Source organism: Nannospalax galili, unplaced genomic scaffold (genome assembly GCF_000622305.1).
Source record: "Nannospalax galili isolate Female #2095 unplaced genomic scaffold, S.galili_v1.0 scaffold140, whole genome shotgun sequence".
Classification (NCBI taxonomy): Eukaryota; Metazoa; Chordata; class Mammalia; order Rodentia; family Spalacidae; genus Nannospalax; species Nannospalax galili.
In genome coordinates this window covers 8,944,177-8,965,403 of record NW_008352267.1, presented here as the reverse complement: position 1 = coordinate 8,965,403, position 21,227 = coordinate 8,944,177, and positions in this window count along the sequence as shown.

The window sequence follows — 21,227 nt, the reverse complement described above, 5'->3', positions numbered from 1 at the left end:
TTCCAGTTCCACCTTGGTAACATTCATTTCCTACTAATCCTTCCCATGCTCCCTCTCAGGCTTATTCTTTACCTCTGTGGTTACTTTCCATTTTTATAAGTATTTGATGCTAATATCCACAAATGAGAGTCTCTGTTGCTTCACTTAACATTAACAGTTCTAGTTCCATCCACTTACTTGCAAATTTCATGATTTCATCTTTCTTTACCATGGAGCAGAATTCCATCTCATAAATATTTCACATTTTTATTATCTGTTCTTCAGTTGAGAGAGATGATTGGATGTAATGATAAGTTTCCTAGGAAAGAATTTCTATGAAAGCAAAACTCAAACACTTATAACATGATGCAGTGTTAATATTTAAATTCTTCTAGGAAAATCATGTCTTCATATAAAATAATGCCTATTCCAACAAACCAATGAACAAATACCAGAGGAAGGATTGTAATCACAGAATCAATAATAGAGTGACAGGCATACTGTGTATTGGCAATTTATAAACAGACTATTTTAAGTTTTGTAGAGACAAAAGCAAAGTTTTAGTCAAAAACTGCTACAACAAATTCTGCTTACATATGATAAAAAATCCAGTTCCTAGAAAAAGTAACATGCCCCTCCCTCTATAGTTATATTTATAATTGATTGCTATTAATTAAAGGTGCATATGTAGTTTATGGAAAAGCATAATGAACAAAGAAAAGCAGGTCAAAAATGTCAAGAGCCACAGTGAACATCAGAACTAGCCTAAGACAAGTCACATATGCTAAAAATAGTGCATAATGAATTAAAGTTATTATAATGAAAATGCTAAACATTCTAATAGAAAAATAAAAATATGTAAGAAACAATGACTGATGTATGGAAAGAAATTGAAATCTTAAGAAAGAAACTATAAATACGTCTAAAACCAGTGGTGGTAACAGAACTAAAGAATGTCTTTAATGAGGTCCAGTGGACTTTGTAAGAACAAGGTAGGTATTGTAAGCTTAATGGTAATTTCGGTAGAATCTTCCCAAGTTAACTGTAAAGAAAACATAAGTAAAATGAACAGAGCAGCAGAACAGTCTATAACCTTGGGCAATTTAAAACACTATAAGAAATAATTCAAATATCGGAAAAAAGATTGCATTGCAAAAGGAACATTTATAAAGATGGCTGAAAAGTTTCTAAAGTTAATCGCAGATATAAAACTACAGACCCATTTATTCAGAGAACAAAATAAATCAACAAATAAAAATAACAGCAAAACAATAACAATAAAATATACCTAGACATATACTTAAATTGCAAAATTAAAAAGAATGAAAATTTAGTAAAACATCAGAGGAAAACAATCTTAACTAAAGAAAAAGGTATCAATCAGTATGGCAAAAATTTTAGCACATATTTCATTTAATTTATTTCAGCACAAAAAATATAGGGTGAAGCATCAAAGTACTAGGAGAAAAAATATGGCAAAGGATAAAGCTTACTGAAAGAGCACTTTCTTAACAGTTGTGAGGCCTTAGCAAGGCATTGGGGACAATTGTTAACAGAAGAAAATGGAATAAGACACAACCAAATGGTTGGCAAGATGACTCCAGGATAAAGGTGTCACTTGTCACACAGACTGATTTTGTGAGTTAGTTCCTCACTACTCAAAGTGTAAATGGATGAAATAGAGTGTGGGACTCTATATACAAATTTTTAAAAAAAGAAAATAGGAATAATTTCTCAGAAAAGGAAATTAATTCATTGTAAGCAGACCTACTTTGCCAGTAACTTAGTATCTTCTTTCGACAGAAAGAAAATCTATACTGTCAATAACCCTTGGCTACCTATCAGGAATACAATTAAAAGAAAATGCTTTTACCATGAGTCAAATAAAGACAGAAAGTATCCCATGTTAACACCAATCAAATGAAAATAAGTAAATCTATGAATATCAGAGAAAGGTCACCTCAAAATAAGGAAATTTGTCAGAGAAAAGGGGAGGAATTGCCTAGTGATAAATATTCCAGTTAAAATAACAGTGCTACTGTATGTAGTACACATAACTTGTCTGAAGAAGGAATAAAAAACAAGAAAAAAAGAAACAAAAATAGAGAGAAAAGACATAGTAAATCTAAATAAGTAGACCCTTTTTCAACTATCTCTTGTTGCCCTAACAAATTAGTACAAACTTGATAAAAATTAAAGCAGATAAACTGATTTTATGATAGATCTAGACTCTGCAGTTTAAAAATCTTTAAAAAACGATATCAGCAAGGCTGTCTTTCTCTTGAGGCTTTGGGGTGAATCATTTCTTTTTTTTATATACACCTATAAGTATTGTGACTCAATTAAAAACATAGGGTCCATAAAGATAAGATATCATCACCCCCTCAAGATCACGAACTACTTCCTACAAAATGTTTCTGCAAATAAAGTATTATTATTCAGAATTTTTCAGGGATTCCACATGACCCTATTTTGGAAAAACTTTAAGGTCTCAATTTTTAGCCTGCATTTTTGAAGCTTCAGGAAGCAGCAACATCCAGCTTCCTGCACCAGGCCTGATCTGTTTCAAGAAGGCAAAATCAAAGAGATAAATGAAAGCAGCAACTCAATCCAAATTATGAAAACAGAATTCTGTAAAGGGAAAATTCCATTCAAAATAGGTTCTGCCAAACCCAAACTGAAATGATGACAGAAACGAAAATCTCCATAAGCCACATAAAATCTTGGTTAGAAAACCTCACTAACAAAATAGATCATGTAGCACACAGAGAATCCAGGCTTACAGCTAAGACAAGGTGGAATATACACACCATTCAGTAAAGATCAATGATAATTTATACACATATAAATATGGGAGATCTCTGAGACAACAGGAAATGATGTAAACATTATGGCCATAGAAGATGGAAAATATTACAATATCAAATACTTAAATAATATTTCTACTAAAATTATAGAAGAAAATTTCCCAAACTTAGAGAAAGAGATATCTATCCAGGCAAAAGAGATCTAGAGAAACCCAAAATGACAGGACCAGAAAAAGAAATCTTTCAATTAAAACGTTAAAATCTCAAAGTAAACCCAAAATGATAGGACCAGAAAAAGACACATTTCAATTACAACTTTAAAAATCTCAGAAGAAAAGAATAATATTAAAAGCTACAAAAGAGAAAAGTCCAATAACCGATAAAGACTGGCCTATCAGAATAACACAAGCATATTTAACACAATTTTAAAGTCAAAAGAGCTTGAAAAATGAAACACCACAACTGTGAACTCAACCTATTATACCAAGAAAACAATCCTTAAAAATTGAAGGAGAAACAAAAACTTTCCATGATAAGAGCAGATTAAAAGAGTGTATGATCAATAGCCAGCTCTTAAATGAATAAGGAATGCTGAAGAATCAAAAGAAGGATAAACACACCAAAATGGTCATAGTAAATGAATTCATAATTCTATACCAAATAATAACTATTTAAGAAAAAATAAAATGCACAACAAAATGACAGGCATTAGTCCAAATCTTTCAATAATAACTCTATTATTTCAACCTTCCCTCCAAAAAGACATAAACTGTCTTCAAGAAACACATCCTATCATCAATTCTAGATACTGCCTTAGTGTATAACCTTGGAAAATATATATTCTGAGATAATGGAGCTGAAAAAAAAGGAAGAAGTAGGTGTAGCTATCTGAATATCTGACAAAGAGTCCTCAAACCAAAATTAGTCCTGAGAGATATAGAGGAACAGTTATACCGACTAAAGAAAAAAAAATGCTCAAACATGATAGTGCATTTCTAAAATATATAACGAAATAGTGCTCCTATCTTCATTAGATAAATATCATTAAATCTAATTTTAGAACTTAACAACACCAACAATGTGACAGAACATGACTTGAATACCCCATTCTCACCAATAAACAGCAACTCAAATAATTACAGACAGAGAAACATTGGAACCAAATGACATAATAAATGAAACAGAGCTAACGTGTTTACAGAGTACTTCAACAAACAGTAAAGAAGGCTTGTCTTATCTGGAGCCCTTGGAACTCTCTCCAAATTTGATCTCATATTAGAACACAAAGCAAGTCTCAAGAGTTTGGAAAATTGAAATAGCATCCTACATTTTATCTGACCACAAAACAGCAATAGAATCTATAGGATATATACAAACTCATGGAGAATAAGCTTCATACTACTGAATAGTAATTGGGCCAGGACATAAAATTAGAAAGGAATTAAGTTTTTGAGAAATGAAAGTAAAAAATCAATGTAAAAAAAGTATGGGAAATAATTGAAGGTGATCCCAAGAAGAAAGTTTATAACATTAAAAGCCTACATAAAAATATAAGAAATTTCAAAATAACTTAACAATGTACACAAGGGCCTTTGAAAGAAAGAACAAACATGATCCCACATTAGTAGAAGGGAAGAGATAATAAAAATCATCATTGAAATAATAATATAAATATGAAAATTACAAATAATCAATGAAATGAAGAGTTATTTGAAAGGATTTATCTAAATGACAAATCCTTGGCCAAGTTAACTAAAAGAAAGAGAAAGAAGACCCAAATTAATAAAATAGAAATCAATGAGAAGACATTACAACAGACACTAAAGAAGTTCAGAAATTCTAAAGTTATTGGAACTATTTTTAGGTTTATATAGTCTACCTAAGTGACATCAAGATGAAGTAAATAATTTAAACAAATCCAAAAAATCCAATGAACTAGATGCAGGTACTTAAAACCTTTCAACTAAAAAGTCCAGGATCAGATGAATTCAAACCAGAATTCCACAAGACCATCAAGGAATAACTTGAATCAGTAAAACTCATTATTCCATAAGCTAAATAAGGAAAGAGTTCTTTTTTTTCTATTTTTTCCTATGCAGTCAGTAATATCTTGATACTCAAACATGATAAACATCCAACATGAAGAGTGAATTACTGGCTAGTCTTTCTAATACACAAGCATTATCCATAAACACATTGACACAAGCATTATCAATAAAATAAATGCAAACCAAATTCAAGAACCTTTTAAAAATATCAGAGGACCAGGACACATGCAATGAAATAGTGTCTTCCACACATGACAGGGAAGTTGCACTCATCAAACCTCAGCAATGCAACATTACAGCTGCCTAAACATGACCTACAAAATGACAACACCAGCTGAGATTCCAAAGTGACTGGAGAAAATTTCACAATGACTGATCCCCAGATGAAGGGCTATGACATGTAGTGGTTGAAGGAGAGAGGAACAATCATTTTTCCCTCTAGGGCCAAGTTCCCTTATCAGCTATTCCATTCCTAAGTAGTCAAATCTAAACACATGTACCTATCAGAATAACTAAATAGTAGGCATACATACTAGGTATGTTATATTTGTGTGTGTGTGTATAAATAACAATAATAGTTAAGAAACGTCCAGGATGTTGAGATAGAATGGTAGGAAACACGGGAAGATTTGGAAGAGAAGGAGAGAGGGGTGGAAGTGATATAAATAATATTCATGTAAGAACTCAAAAAAATTAAACATTACAATATTTTATTATTTTTATTTTATGTATATGTGTGTTGCCTGCATGAAAGCAGGTGCAACTGTATAGTTTAGGACCCACAGAGATCAGCAGAGGGTGTAGGAACCCCTGAACTGGAGTGATGGATGGATGTTAATCGCCATGTGTGTTCAGGGAGTTGAACTCAGGTCCTCTGAAGAAACAGCACTGAGCTATCTCCCCAGTCCCCCACCCCACAATGTAAGTATTTTTAAAAAGACCATTAACTATGATCAAGTAGACTTCATCCCAGAGAGGCAAAAATGTTTGAAAATAGTTAGATCAATAAATATAATTCACCACATAAATAAACTGAGGAAAGAAACCACATGATCATATGATCAGATGTAGAAAACGCTTTTGACAGAATCAAATACCCCTTCATGATAAATTTTATGAAGAGTTTAGGAATAAAATGGTGAAATATCATATTAATAATGTCAATATACAAGAAACCCACAGCCAACATCAAACTGAATTCATAAAACTCAAAAAATTTTCAAAAAACAAAGATTTTCACCCCGTCTCCATTGTTGATCAATACAGTGCTGAAGTTTTATCTAGAACAGTCAGACAAGTGAGGGAGGTAAAATGGATAAAAATTGGAGAGAAAGAGTGTCTTTGATATGATTTTATTTTCAAAAGTCCCTAAAGACTTAAAAAAATCTCCTACAGTTGATAAGTACTTTCAGCAAAACAGCATGACACAAAATTAACCAAAAAAAAAAAAAAAAATCATTAGCCTTCCTGTATAGCAAAGATAAGCATAGCAAGAATGAAATCAAGAAAGCAAATCCATTCAAAACATCCGAAAAAACAAGAGGGTAGGATGTCTTTGAATAAATGTAACCAAGAAAGTGAAGGTCTTGCATATCCTAAACATTAAGTTACTGAAAAAAGATTGAAGAAGAAACCAGAAGATGGAAGACGCCTCATGTTCATGGATTAAAAAGATTAATATTTTGAAAATCATTATACTGCCAAAGGCAATCTATCAATTCAATGCAAGCTTCATCAAAATCCCAAATGAGTTCTTCAATGAAATTGCAAAATACAATTAAAATTTCAGATGAAAATGCAAAAGACTCAGGATATCCACGACAGTCTTGAAGAATCAAAACCCTACTGGATGCCACCATCCCCAATTTCATGTTACGCTACAGAGCCATAAGTAATAAGGACACTATAATATTGGGATAAAATAAGGCATATTATCAACGGAATAGAATTGAGGATGCACATCAAAGTCTACACTTCTAAAGATGCATGATTATTGAAAAGGGGGCCAAAATTACACATTGGAGAAAATACAGCATCTTCAAAACTGGTGCTGTTCAAATTGGTTAATGATATGTAGAATGAAACCACATACTTATCTCACAAAACTCAATTGTAAAGTGATCAGGTACCTGAACTTACAAACTGATACCCTGAATATTTTAAGAGAAAGTTAGGGGATATTATTCAACTTATATGCACAGGAAAAAGACTTATGAACAAAACACAGGTAGTACAGGCATTAAGACTAACAAATACAAATTGGACCTCAAACAACTGAAAAGTTGTATTGCAGAGGACATGATCATTCAAGTGAAGAGACATTCTACCAAACTGGAAAAAAATTTTTACTTGCTATACTTCTTACAAAGGGTTGCTATATAGAATAAACAAGCATCTCAAAAAATTAAAGAACATCTACACCTAAGGTTCATGTGACATAGAATAGGTATAATAAAGAGGACATTAATGAATCACTCGGTTCTCAATAATGAAGCTTCTTCATACAGCAGAGGGCCAGGAACCCAAAAAGTCACAAATAGCCAAAGTGTAGAGATTAAGAGTCTGCTGAATGCTGGTCCTTGAACAAGATCCCTTTATTAAACTTCTCCCACCCAAGGCTCAGGGACCAATGAGGAAGAAGGGGCAGAAGGATTGTAAGAGCTAGGAAGGAGTTGCATGATCATATGGAAACAAAGTCCTACAAGCTCCTAGAACCTGCTCATATGATTCTATGCTAATGGTGTCAGCATACACAAGTCCCATCCAAACTCAGACAACAAAAACCCAGCATAGAACTGGGCAAATGAACAGCAGACCTCAATCTTATCTGAAGGAATGTTGGCAACTGATAGCTGTTAGATGAAGAAGAACTGATCTTCCTAAAACAAGGGACTCTAGATGGGCCGACTAGACTTAGTGGATGGAGGTGCACTGGAGCATGGTTGGGTGTGGTCACCACCAGTGGCGACCGCTCCTCCATTCTCGTGGGTGCCACTCCTTTCTCATGGGTGGCAAGGCTGCTCCTCTGCTTGCCCTAGTCTGAGACTACTCTTCTGCCTGCCATGGGCTGAGCCTGCCCTTCTGCTTGCACGGTGTTGAGGCAGCTCTTCTGCTTGCCTTGTGCTTCCTCCTGTCATCATTGCTTCTGACTGGTCCTGGATCCCAGGGCTGGTGAGGAGACTGTGTCAGCTGAGCCGCATTCAAACACAGGAGACCAGGTTCAGCGACACAGGTCTGGTTTATTGCAGGAAGGCACAAGCTTATATAGGGGTAGTGGTCCAATCACAGCACAAGTGGCTACCTCATTAGCATAACAAGTTTAGTGTTCTATCACAGTACAGCAAGTAGGATAACTTATTAGCATAACAGACTTAGCATTCTATTAGCATGACAGACTTAACGTCCTATCACAGAATAGTTGGTAGGATGCCTTATTAGCATACTGGGTTTCAGATTACAGAGCCTGGATTCCTGGAAACCACATGACGCTGACTGTTACAATATCTATGTGTTGCAATTTGGATTTCCAAGGGTGGTGATTAGGGAGTGGCGAGCTCTAGGTGTGAGTCTCATGATCTGCCAATGGGAGCAAAAGTCATAAGGTGTTTCCTGTGGCTCCAGCGGTCAGGCCATTTTGTTACTCCTGCTGTATAGCTGTCATTAAGACTTTCTCCCTAGGCTCAAGCCTGTCTCCCACATCTCCCCCTGTTTTTATTTTTAAAGGTGAGGTATAGTTTAGAATATATAGTATATTGATATCAGTCCAGATACATCAAGGCAAAGTAGAATGGCTCAGGGGGTCATTGTATCATGAGCTACCTCCCTCAAGATGGCGAGCTTCCTAAGAGCAGGTTGTTCCAACTCCATGCCAACCAGTGGGAGTTGAGATTCTTTGCCTCAGCATTGTTGTCCCCATCTCAAGGGTCACCCAGCATAATGGACTGTGCCTGTCTTAGGTTGTCCCATTTGTTGGGATCTTACCCATCATTGACTACCAGCCCTCAAAGGGTGAGTCACTTTGTGTGGTTTGGCAGAGGGAGAGGCAGTACATCCAGTATTGCCCTGTTTAAAGGCCTCCTCAGGGGTCAAGAATTTGTTGAAACCCATTGGAGGCCAATTATAGGTTGGTATGGGCAAGGAACAGTGGGTCCTTGTTTGCAGAGACATGCCTGGCAAGATCTGGAGGTGGGGCAACAGCTAACTGAACCAGAGAAATACAAGTTTTCACAATATTAAGGAGACCCTTGACAATACAGGGTCCAAAAATCAGGAGAAGAGTTAATATAATAAGAGAAACAGCTAAGGCACACAGGAGCATGGTAAGCCAAAGGGAGATGGAAAACCTAGATTCATACCATCCTTGTGTCTCAGTCTCTCTCATTCTAAGAGTCTTTTTCTGACTCTATCAAGTGATTTTTCTACATTTCCAGAATTGTAGCATAGAAACAACATTCTTCTCCCAAGGCTACACATAATCTCCCTTGTTGGAGGTGCATGAGATCAAGGCCTCTCCTGTTTTGTAAAACCATCTCAACAAGTGAAGGCAGGGATTCTTGTAAATGGGAGACAGAATTTAACAGAGACAAATGTTTTCCTCTAGATTGAGGACTTAGCTTAGCTAATGTCTCTGTCTGCGGTGTGAGATGTTCAAGGTCTCCCCAGGTTGGTGGCTTTCGTTTTCCACGATGTCAGGTCAGTCTCTTGGTGGTTGAGAGGTGCATCGCTTCCTCCTGGGTCAGGGCTGCCATCTCCGGGGTCGGTTATTGTGGAGGGAGGGTTTTTGTTGCAGGCAATTCTGATGTTCCAGGCTGGGATCCAAATCGGGCTGGAACATTATGTGGAAAGACACAAGCATAGCCTAGCCCTTGCATTAACAACAGGTGTGGGCCCTTCCATTTGCCAGTAGGAGGGCCCTGATCTCACCACGGGAGAGGGAAGACCAATGACTCTGGGTCACAGCCATATAGAAGATGGGAGGTTTGAACTAGCTTAAAGGCTGTAATTGCCCAGGCCTCAATTACATGAGTGACCTTATGTAATTAACTCCAAGAAGAGTGGACCCATATTAATGGTCCCTGTGCCTGGGATTGTGGGGCTTCAAAATTGCCATGCCCTACCAAGGCATACATCCCAATGTTTTGTACATTGCCATTTCTATTGTGCTCTGCCTGTTGTTCACATTCATCCTGAAAAGCAGCCTTCCATAAGAGAAAATCACCTCCCTGTAGACAGGCATGGGCAATATTCTGCCAGTCATAGGGTGTGTTGGCCGCATGGCTGATTGTATCTGATAGCTGACCAAACCAAGGGGAATGAATGCCATCCTTAATGGCAGCCTTATGCATCTTTTTTAAAGGCATCCCTCCCTGACTTCTCTATGCCAGGCCAAGAATAAAATGCAAGCCCATTGTTTGGGTTCCCAGCAATAAGAATCTGTAAACCAGGGGTCAAGAGCTAGTACTTCATCTAAAGCCTTAGTTACATCCTTTTCTGTTACCCTAATATGCCTACCCCGAGTAGAGGAACCAGTGCAGCAGCGCAGGGGCTGGCAGCAGCTCGATGACTATTCTCCATACTGGAGGTCACACCCTGCAAGATGTACCCAAAGGTACTCAGGAACTGTTCAAAGAGACGATCGGTGAAAATGACAGGAGCAGCATGCCCAACCAAAGATTGCGAGCCAGAAGAAAAAGCAGAACAAAACAAAAGCAGCAAGCAACCACAGGAAGAGCACTTAGAAAGGGGGCATCAGGAGCCCAAGGTGTTACAGCTCAGAGTGTTACAGCCTCGTGGGGTTGGGCTTTTCATGCCCCACGTTGGGAGCCAGCTGCGGTCTCAGCCAGCGGTGACCACTCCTCCATTCTTGTGGGTGCTGTTCCCTCATTCTCACGGGTGTCAAGGCTGCTCCTCTGCTTGCCCTAGGCTGAGGCCAATTTTCTGCCTGCCCTGGGCTGAGCCCGCTCTTCTGCTTGCCCAGTGCTGAGGCAGCTCTTCTGCTCGCCTTTTGCTGTTTCTTGTCATCACTGCTTCTGACCAGTCTCAGACCCCAGGGCTGGTAAGGAGACTGTGTTGGCAGAGCCGCATTCAGACACAGGAGACCAGGTTCAGTGACACAGGTGTGGTTTATTGCAGGAAGGCACAAACTTATATAGGGGTAGTGGTTCAATCACAGCACAAGTAGGCTATCCCATTAGCATAACAAGTTTAGCATTGTATCACAGTACAGCAAGTAGGATACCTTATTAGCATAACAGACTTAACATCCTATCAAAGAATAGCGGGTAGGATGTCTCATTAGCATACTGGGTTTCAGATTACAGAGCCTGGATTCATGGAAACCACGTGACCCTGACTGTTACAATATCTAAGTGTTGCAATTTGGATTTCCAAGGGTGGTGATTAGGGAGTGGCGAGTTCTAGGCATGAGTCTCATGATCTGCCAATGGGAGCAAATGTCACAAGGTATTTCTTGGGCTCCAGGGATCAGGCCGTTTTGTTGAGCCTGTTGTATGGCCGTCACTAAGACTTTCACCCTAGGCTCAAGCCTGTCTCCCACAGTTGGGGATACTGACAACCCAGTGGGCCTTAAGAGGGATGATGGAGTATATGGGCTCCAATGGGGAATGGGGGGACTATGGGAGGGAGCCAGTGGGGATGGGGATATAAAGATGATTAAGATTGTTTGAGCTGTTTAGTATGAAATACCCATAAAATTTCAATAAAAATTAAAAAAAATAAAGACCAAGTAATCATAAATCTCAATTAAAAAATGGAACTTATAAATAGAGACCTCTCAAGAGAAAAAATTCAGGTATCTGAGAAATTATTTTTTTGATTTTTGAGAATTTCATATATGAGTATATGATTGACATTAGCTCCACTCTTTCCTCTCCCCTCTTCCACTCGTCCCACATGCTGCTGAAGCCTTCCCCATTTCATGACCTCTTCTTTAATTATTATGGTTACAAATGTACATATGTGTGAAATTTTTTTGAAAAGATGTTCAACATACTTAAGCATAATGGAAATACAAATTAATATGGCTTGACATTACATCATACCAGAAACAGAATGGCTAATATCAAAATAAAAATGACATGCTGGGGTTGGAGAGATGGGTCAGTGGTTAAGAGCACTGGTTGTTCTTGCAGAAGACCCGGTTTCGAATCCCAGCACCCACATAGAAACTAACAACTGTATGTAACTCCAGTCACAGGGGATTTGACAGACTCTTCTGACCTCTGCAGGCATTGGACAACATGGGTGCACTTACCTACATGTGGGCAATATACATATACACATATAATAATAAGTAAATAAATAAATAATATAAATAAATAAATAAAAATTTTAAAAAATGATATGCTCCTGAGGATAGGGGAACATGTATTCATTGCTAGTGAGACTGCCAACTGGGTCAGCCACTACTGAAATCAGTGTGAACATTTCCTAAAAGGCTACAACTCAAATCTATCACATGATCCAGCTTCTAGGTTTATACCAAAAGGAATGTGTATTCTATTAAGAGATATCTGCTCATCCATGTTCATTACTGCTTCATTCATAATAGCCATGAATGGAAATAACCAAGATGCAATCAAATGATGAATGGATAATGGAAATGTGGTGCAAATATACAATAAGCTATTATTTAACTGTAAAAGAATGAAATTATGAAATTCACAGGTAAGTGGATGGATTTGATTGGATTTGACTCTCACACTACATGTTGAAAATTATATATTAACTTGACCAAAAACCCTATCGCAAGGTACAGACCCCAGGATAGAATCTAGTATTATAGTTCTGCTAAATGAACATAGATTAAATTGACCCCAATGCTCTTGTCTTTTTATCTGTGGATTCAAGCACCTTTCAACTCTCAACAAAAATAGCTTCTTTTTTCTGAAAGAGCAGTTAATACAGAAACCCACAACATGTTAAGATACATAGAATAGAAAACTGTGCCCTGCTTAGGTCTGAATGGGACATCACTACCACATTTCTATTCGCAAATGTGAGCGATCATCTAGAAATATGGGAAAGAAAGACTGTAAGGGCGAGAGGTGGTAATGGATGAGTACCGGGCACATGTTTGCTTTAACGTGGAAACTGTTTCACTCATGTACTCACACTAGTTGTGATGCATGCACAAGATTGGCATTATATCAGGGCAGCCAAAATCCCATCATTGATGAGGGATAGACTAATAAATTCAGACACTTAGCTGAAGAGCTATTGGCAGTTGATGACTGCTGGGGTAGCAAATGTCAATTTTCTTCAGCAGGGTGATAATGGAGAGGCTACTCATGCGCCAAGTGATGACACTATACCCATGTACATACAAGCATCATCAAGTAGAGACAGTGTGTGGATTTACAAATCTACACATAACATAAACAATGTGGAAAATAAGGGAGCAGCTGGAGGGGTGTGAGTAGGGGAGGTGTATTTTATCAAAAGAGAGTATATGCACCTGTGGAATTCTCAAAAATAAAGCTCTTTTTTTTTTTTTCAAGAAAATTAGCACAAAAAATATTAGGGATCATTACGTCATTTTCAAACAAAATTTGTTCTAATTGATCCTTAAAGCCCCTACCCCATCAGCATTTCTTTTTAACCTCACTTCACCCCATTTATAGTTATTATGATTTTGTTCATATATATGACAATTCATATACATAGAAAGAAACATTAGAAACTAGAATCTGCATATGAGAGAGACTATAACATTTTTGTCTTTCTGAGTTCAGATCATTTTGCATAATATAGTATACACCAGATCCATCCACTTTCTCATAAATCTCATTTCCTTTTTCTTTAAAGGTGAGTAAAACTATATTTTGTGTATGCTCCACACTTTATGCATTAACCTGTTAATTGGCACCTGGGCTGGTTCCATATCCTTTATATTCTGAGAAAAGTGCAATACATGTGAATCTGAAAAAAAAAAATCTCTGTAGAAGGTTATGAAGTCCTTTTGTGTATATGTCCAGGAAAGCATGAGCTAGTGCTTAATGTTAGTTCTAATTTAAATTAAAACAACAACAACAAAAAAAAAACTTCCACACTTTTTTTTTTTCATAATGGCTATACTATTTTGCACTTACACCACAGTGATAAGGATTCCTCTTTCCTTGCATCCTTACCAGTACTTGTTGTAAGTTTTCTCTACAATAGGTATTCTAAATTGTATCTCAAAGCTGTTTAAACATCCACATTCCTGGTGGGGAACTATTAATCAATTCAGAAAGAATTCTTACCTAACTGGAAAAACTCATGAAAAAAATGTGTATTGATGAGTAAAGGCAATACTGCAAATGCTCCACAATGGCTTTGTCTTCTTCAGCATTTAGTTGTTTATATTGGATCATTTCCTTGCACATAAGCTTCAGACATAATTTCCACAGTTATTATGGTAACTAATGCCCACAGTGTCAATTACTACAATTTTTTATTGTAACTGTATGGAATATATTGATAATTTTTTGGAAAACCACTGCATTATCTTATTCATAAGACTGTTATTGAAATAAACTTTTCCTGTGCTTATAACAGTGAGACTTTTCATCATGAAAATGTGTTGGATTTTACAAATGATTTTAGGGAGGCAGTTTTCTACCTATCTCCTAACAGAAAAATGTTTAAATACTTGAGGAGAAAATTGCTAGACTGTACTAGGAAATACACAAATAACCTATGTGGATGCTTCAATAAGTCCATCAGTAAATGATAGATCAACGAGGCAGAAAATCAGTAAGAATACATCTAAATCGAATAGCTCTATCAATCAAACTGATACGAGTGAAAATTACAGTATACTTCTCCTGAACTCCATGAAATATACATTCTTTTGTCTCTCTCTAAAGGATTATTCAGTACAATAGACCACATTCTGGGTCATAAAACACATCTTAAAATTTTATTAGGAAAGAAGTTGTATCAAATGTATATATCTAAATGTAATGAAAATATAAATAACAGCAAAGTAGTTTGGAAAATTTTTGAAAATTAAGTAATATACTTTAAAATCAGATATGAATCAAAATTGTTTCAAGAGAAATTTTTAAATATTTTGAGCTGAGCATAATTGAAGCATGTCTTGACACATGAGTAGACTATAATCTGATAAGCATTTAGGGACAGAGAGAGAGAGAGAGAGAGAGAGAGAGAGAGAGAGAGAGAGAGAGAGAGAGAGATGGCTCAGCCCTTAAGAACAGTGGCTGCTCTCACAGAGGACCTGGGTTTAGTACCTAGCACCAACATTGCTCTCAACAGCCTGTAATTCCAGTTCCAGGGAATCAAACACACTCTTCTGGACCTGCAGGCATTGTAGGTATGTGGTGCATTTACATATATGAAGACAGAACACTCATATACATAAAATAAAGGTAAATCATTTTTAAAAATAAGCATTAAAGGGAAATTTATAGCAGTTAATATTTACAATACAAAAATGATGTCTTTAGCAACTGTCTGAAGAAATCACCTCTAATTATCTAAAATTAATTAACTAAAGAGAAGTCTGTCATATACCACACTCAAGTATAATGGAAAAGATGGCAAAATTAGATATTAGATGTACGTGAACTCTGTCTAAATTGTATTTTCTACACATTTGAATTATTCTAAAATAAGTGTTTTCAACTGTTACAGACATAAAGAGAACTTTGACAATGTTCTTTTAGAAAATGTTATTTATTATGTTTATTTTATGTTTATGAGTTTATTACCTGCATGTATGTAAGTGTGCCATGTCCTGCAATGCCACAGAGGTCTGAAGAGGGCATCAGATTCCCCTGGAATTGGAGTTAAGGACAGTTTTTAGTCACTGTGTGGATACTGGGAACTCAGGTCCTCTGCAAGAATGGTCAGTGCTCTTAACTGCTGAGCCATCTCTCCAGCCCTGATAATTTTCATATAATGAATAAATTTGAGATGCATCCATTCTCTTTCATTATAGAATGCTCTAGTGAAACTACCTCTATATTTCTAAAAGAATGAACTACTCTGCAGCAGCTTAATTTCCACAGTGTTTATGTTGTCATTGAATGGCTTTTGTTGAGATGTCCACCAGACAGAATTTCTTACCTTTTAGGCCATGTTTTTCTTTTACTAATGGTAGACAACAAAAGCTCTGGTAGAAAGCAGCTGTGCAGACACATTTATGCCTTAGCCTTTTGCATGTTCTCAGATACCCCATTAGCCAGAGCCATTTATGTTTGCAAGCCCAAGTCATTTTGCTAGAGATTACACTGCTTCTCAGTGGGAGACACTGAGTTCTCAGGAAAACAATTTTAAGGTACAACTCTTCAAAAACAGTAAAGTCTTGTGACACCAAAAAATATCATCTGTGATATCTTGAGGATAAGAAAAATTTTCCTAGGTTTTCCCATCTATTGTTAGATAGGTGGGAACCAAAATGCTTCCTATACTTAGATGTTGAATATAGGATTAAGATTTCAATCTAACCAGTCAAAAAGTCTTTTTCAAGTTTATTTAATATTCATTATAATTTTTATATTGTGCTAAATTGAGGATTTTGTTGTTATTCCACATAGATATATGGAATTTAAGAGTTTATAAATATTTTCTAGTTTCTTAGAAAAGGCATAATATAAATAAGTTAATAATTTGTTTCTTTGCATTTTTTCTGGTTTTATTTATTTGTTTATTTTTAACTTTTACAAAAACTTTATTGAGAATTTCATACATGCATATAAGGTTTTTTGATCAAATCCATGTCCACTCTGTCTGCTCCAACATTCTCCTCTCTGAAGAGGTAACCCTAAAATCTGGTAAGGATCAGATAGGAGATCCCAAATACTTTTGACATTTTGACATTTTTGGCCTCTGGAACAGAGTGTATTGCTAACAGGCCCAAGGATATTTTGACTTTTAGCTACTTTTCTTTGAGGTCTTTTTACCCTAACTGCCTAGCCAATTCCTACCTCCTATTTTTGTCACACCACCCTCTGAAGGAGTTAGCCAAATTGCCAATAGGAAATAGGGATGCAGACCATTCTGGCTTCTTCCATGCTGAACAGGGACGCAGGGATCTATCTAAAAGACTGCAAAATTGGATAACTCTTGTCTCTAAGAGGAAAAGAATGTCTTTGAATCATGAATAGGAGATGTGAAGGAGAAGTAAGTTTTATTTTCCATTTTACTGTCTTCCTTCATTTACAGGCAACAACCTCTAATTCATATAAATACATTTTGTTTGATATAATAGTAAACCTATTCTAATGGATTTAGCATCTATGATTCAAACTTTACTAAGACATGTATTCATGATATGTGAAATAATAAAAAATATTTATTTTTAGTATTTTTGTGTGTAATTGTTTGAGGCAGGTTTCCCTTTAGCCTCAGCTGACCTGGAACTCGCTATGTAGACCAGACTGATTTACATCTCAGAGAGAATAGCCTGTCTCTGCTTCAAGGGTGGGAATTAGAGTTTTGTCCCACCATTCCTGGCCTATCAATTATTTTGTTTAATCTGAGTACAGAACTTTTTTAAGAATCCTTATTTCACACAGGTATGCATATACAGTATACTCTCTTTAGAGCTCTATGGTTTGCTGTTACTTTTAAAATGTTGAAGCTATATTGATTACAGCATTGATATTAGCAGCTAATAGGGTTACATGAAATATAATCAAATGCTTCAGAAGTAGAATTACCTAGAATGATAGTCTACATTGACACTACAGAAGTCAATTTTGTCATTCTCTGTCATTTTCTGTTTTGAGATTTTCAATTTGATTACATAATCACACACAGCTTGACAGAATTGTTGTTTTATTATCTCTAGGGATATTAGTTCTGCTTTATTAATACATTATTAGCAAATTAAAACAATTATCAGTATAGGAATCACAGAATGCTATTTGCCAATATGAGCACTGATGTAACACTTGTTATGGAACTTGGTTCTGTACTCTGAGCCTTCCCTAAAACTACTCTGGAGGATGTTTCTCCAGGAAAACTTGATCACCTGTCAAATTATGTGAATAACTTGTGTTTACTGAGGAGATTTTTCTTGTACACTTCCAGTGGCGATTATTTTCTTCTGAAACACTACATCTTAAAGACTGTGCTTTCTTGTTAATAATAAGAATGTAGATCAGAACCTTTTCTTCCTAATAAAGAGCCTCTTGGAATCCATATTCTATTCTTCTAAAAGATAATGAGGAATGTTGATACTGCAATTGAACTATTATGCAATTAAAATAAAGTATGTTACTTATTTTCAATCTAACATTGTGCAAAAGTTAACATGGGTAAATATTCAATAAGATTATCAGTATGAATTATTTTTCATTTAAAATAATGCTATAAACTTGTACATATTTGACTTACTGAAAATTAAGATGATGGTCCTTTAGCTTATACTGACTCAATAATCCTAATGACTAATTTGATGACATCTAAAACTCCATAGCTCAGGATTTTTAAGGAGACTAGGACATAAAGAATTTATTTAAAATAAGAAATATCTATTATGTTGTTGGTAGAGAAGGAAACTGGTTTTATTACCTAAAGACACGTAACATTATACTCAATACAGTAACATAGTTTTAAACATAATTTTAAAGCTTTGGAGAATATTAGTTTCTAATTGCTACATTTTTTCATATTGTCTATGATAGTACTTCCTAAAATAGATATTCTTATATTATTGATAACACAATAAATGTATTCCTGTAAATTATTTAAAATACAGACACAAATTCAGTACACTTCATTTCTTTGATGATTGATTGAGTTGGTTAGTATTTGGATTAATTGATGGTTTTACTGTGTATATTGCAATTGAATGACTTTTATTTTAGTATCTTCCCTTTTCAAATTAGTATCTACCATCAAATGTTAGTTTAGAGCATTATGCTCAATATTTTTCATTAAACCCCAAATCAAGTATTCTTTTCTAGTTTAAACTTTTGAGGTTCTAATCTCAGGCAGCTAGAGATTATTCTTATGAATTATATTCTAGAAGTTATCTATGAAGGGAAATTTGAGAAATTGTACGTATCTGATGATCTTACCAGCGTCAATAATAAGTGATCATATGGGAAGGGAAAATGACAAGGAAAAGGGCCGTTGAGCAATTATTAGCCATCATCTCACGTTGGAGATGGCAGTCATCATTAGTTTTTATTGTGTCCGTTTTTACTCTGCAGCTGATTAAAATAAAGCCATTAACTTTCTTTCACAGTGTCTCTTTTTTATTAAATTTTTGTGTATTTCAAACACAGCATGTAAATCATCTTTACACCCCCTCCCCCATCTGCACCATCCCATAGCCTCCCACCAGATTTCATGTATTCTGTTATTTATATTAAGGCCTCTTGAGTCAAGTTAGTGTACCCAGACGTCCCTCAGTGTAAGTTCAGCCACTGGTGTCTAGTCAGCCAATGTATAGTCACTGCCTTACAGAAGATCAGCTCTTCTTCACCCTGCAGCAATCAGCTGCCAATAGTTCTTTTGATAAGATTGGGGCCTGCTGCCCATTCACCCAGTTCTTTGATGGGTTTTGGGCCTCATGAGTTTTCATGGGTATTGTGCATGCTGACACTGTTGCTGTAGATTAAATTTGATGAGGGACACTAGAAATTACCCCTTTAATTTTTTTCATCCTAATAGATGTTTGTGATCCATGAAACAAGAAAATCAAGAGGCAGACATCAAAATATGTGATATACACAGAAAATTTGACAGAAACATTGCACAATAGTAACTAACTTGTGTACACAAAATAGTCATGGAACTCCTTCAGTGATATTAAGACTAGACAAGTAAGAGACACAATAGTTTTTGAAACATAAATAAAACATTAACCCAGTTTCAGTTAAGATATACGTCAGGATATCAAATATTAGGTAAAATATTGAACAAATGTTTGTGTGTTGTGTGTGTGTGTGTGTGTGTATGTGTGTATTCCAAATGTGTGCAGGTATCTGCAGAGACCAGAAGTGGGGCATTGGAAATCATGGAGCTGGAATTACAAGCAGTTGCAAGACAGTGGTAGGAAAAAGTAGGAAAAAAAGTATTTTATTTCTTTAAACAAGCTGCTGAACATCCTTTTAAGTGTTGGGATGTAACATGCATTTGTATCATCAAATAAAATTATTTTAAAGAATGTTTAGTGTGTTCCTGGCCCTCTGCCCCCTGGGAATGATATGGTAGAAACAGAGAATTAAATCTCACAAGATTTCCTCTGACCTCCATAGCATTGCATATGTATACCTACATATCAAACACTAATTAATCACCCACCCAACCAACCAATCAATCAATAAAGGTAATAAAAATAATACATCACGCCTTTAACATGTCTAAACCTGTATTTGATGAGGAAATGATAAAAGAGAAAGTTAAATTGATATGTATGTGCACGTGTGTGGGAGGGTATATGTGAAATACATTAGAGGTAAATAATATTTAGTCTGAAAAAAGGAAAAATAAGGGAAGGACAAAAGAAGGGAAAGCTAAGTCAATATTGAGAGGCATTTCTTATTTGCTCATACTTTTTATACAGTGTTGTGGATTAAACCTCAGGCTTTAATCATGCTACAAAGGAAGTTTTCCCCTTATCAACATATGTCTTTAGTTCCTGTGGGAGACAGGCTTGAGTCTAGGGTGATATTGCAACTGTCAGAATCCAGGAATCCTGGCTCTGTAATCTGAAACCCAGTATACTAATGAGGCATCATACCCTCTGTTCTATGATAGGATGTTAAGTCTGTTTGGTAATAGGATGATGCTAATAAGGTATCCTACTTGTTTTACTGTGACAGGATGGTAAACCTGTTATGCTAATAAGGTATCCTACTTACTATGCTGTGATTAGACCACTACCCCTATATAAGCTTGTGCCTTCCTGCAAAAAAGCAGACATGTGTCACTGAACCTGGTCTCCTGTGTCTGAATGTGGCTCTGCTGACACTGTCTCCTCACCAGCCCTGGGGTCCGGGACCGGGCAGAAGCAGTGATGACAGGAGGCAGCACAGGGCAAGCAGAAGAGCTGCCTCAGCCCAGGACAAGTGGAGGAGCAGCCTCGATGCCTGTGAGAACAAATGAGTGGCACCCATGAGAACGGAGGAGATGCTGCCACTGGCGGTGACCGCAGGTGGCGCCCAACGTGTGTCTCAAAAAGCCTGACCCCATGAGGCTGTAACACTTGGGCTGTGACACTTGGGGCTCTGGATACCGTATTTGCCAGTGATTCTTCCGTGGGTGCTTGCCGCTTTCGTTCTTCTGTGCTGCTTCTTCCCGCTCGCAGTCTGCAGTTTGACATGTTGCTCCTGTCCCTAACATTTGTCTTTCTGAATGACTCCTGAGTCTTTCTGGGTACAACTTGCAGGGTGAGTGACCTCAAGTATGGGGA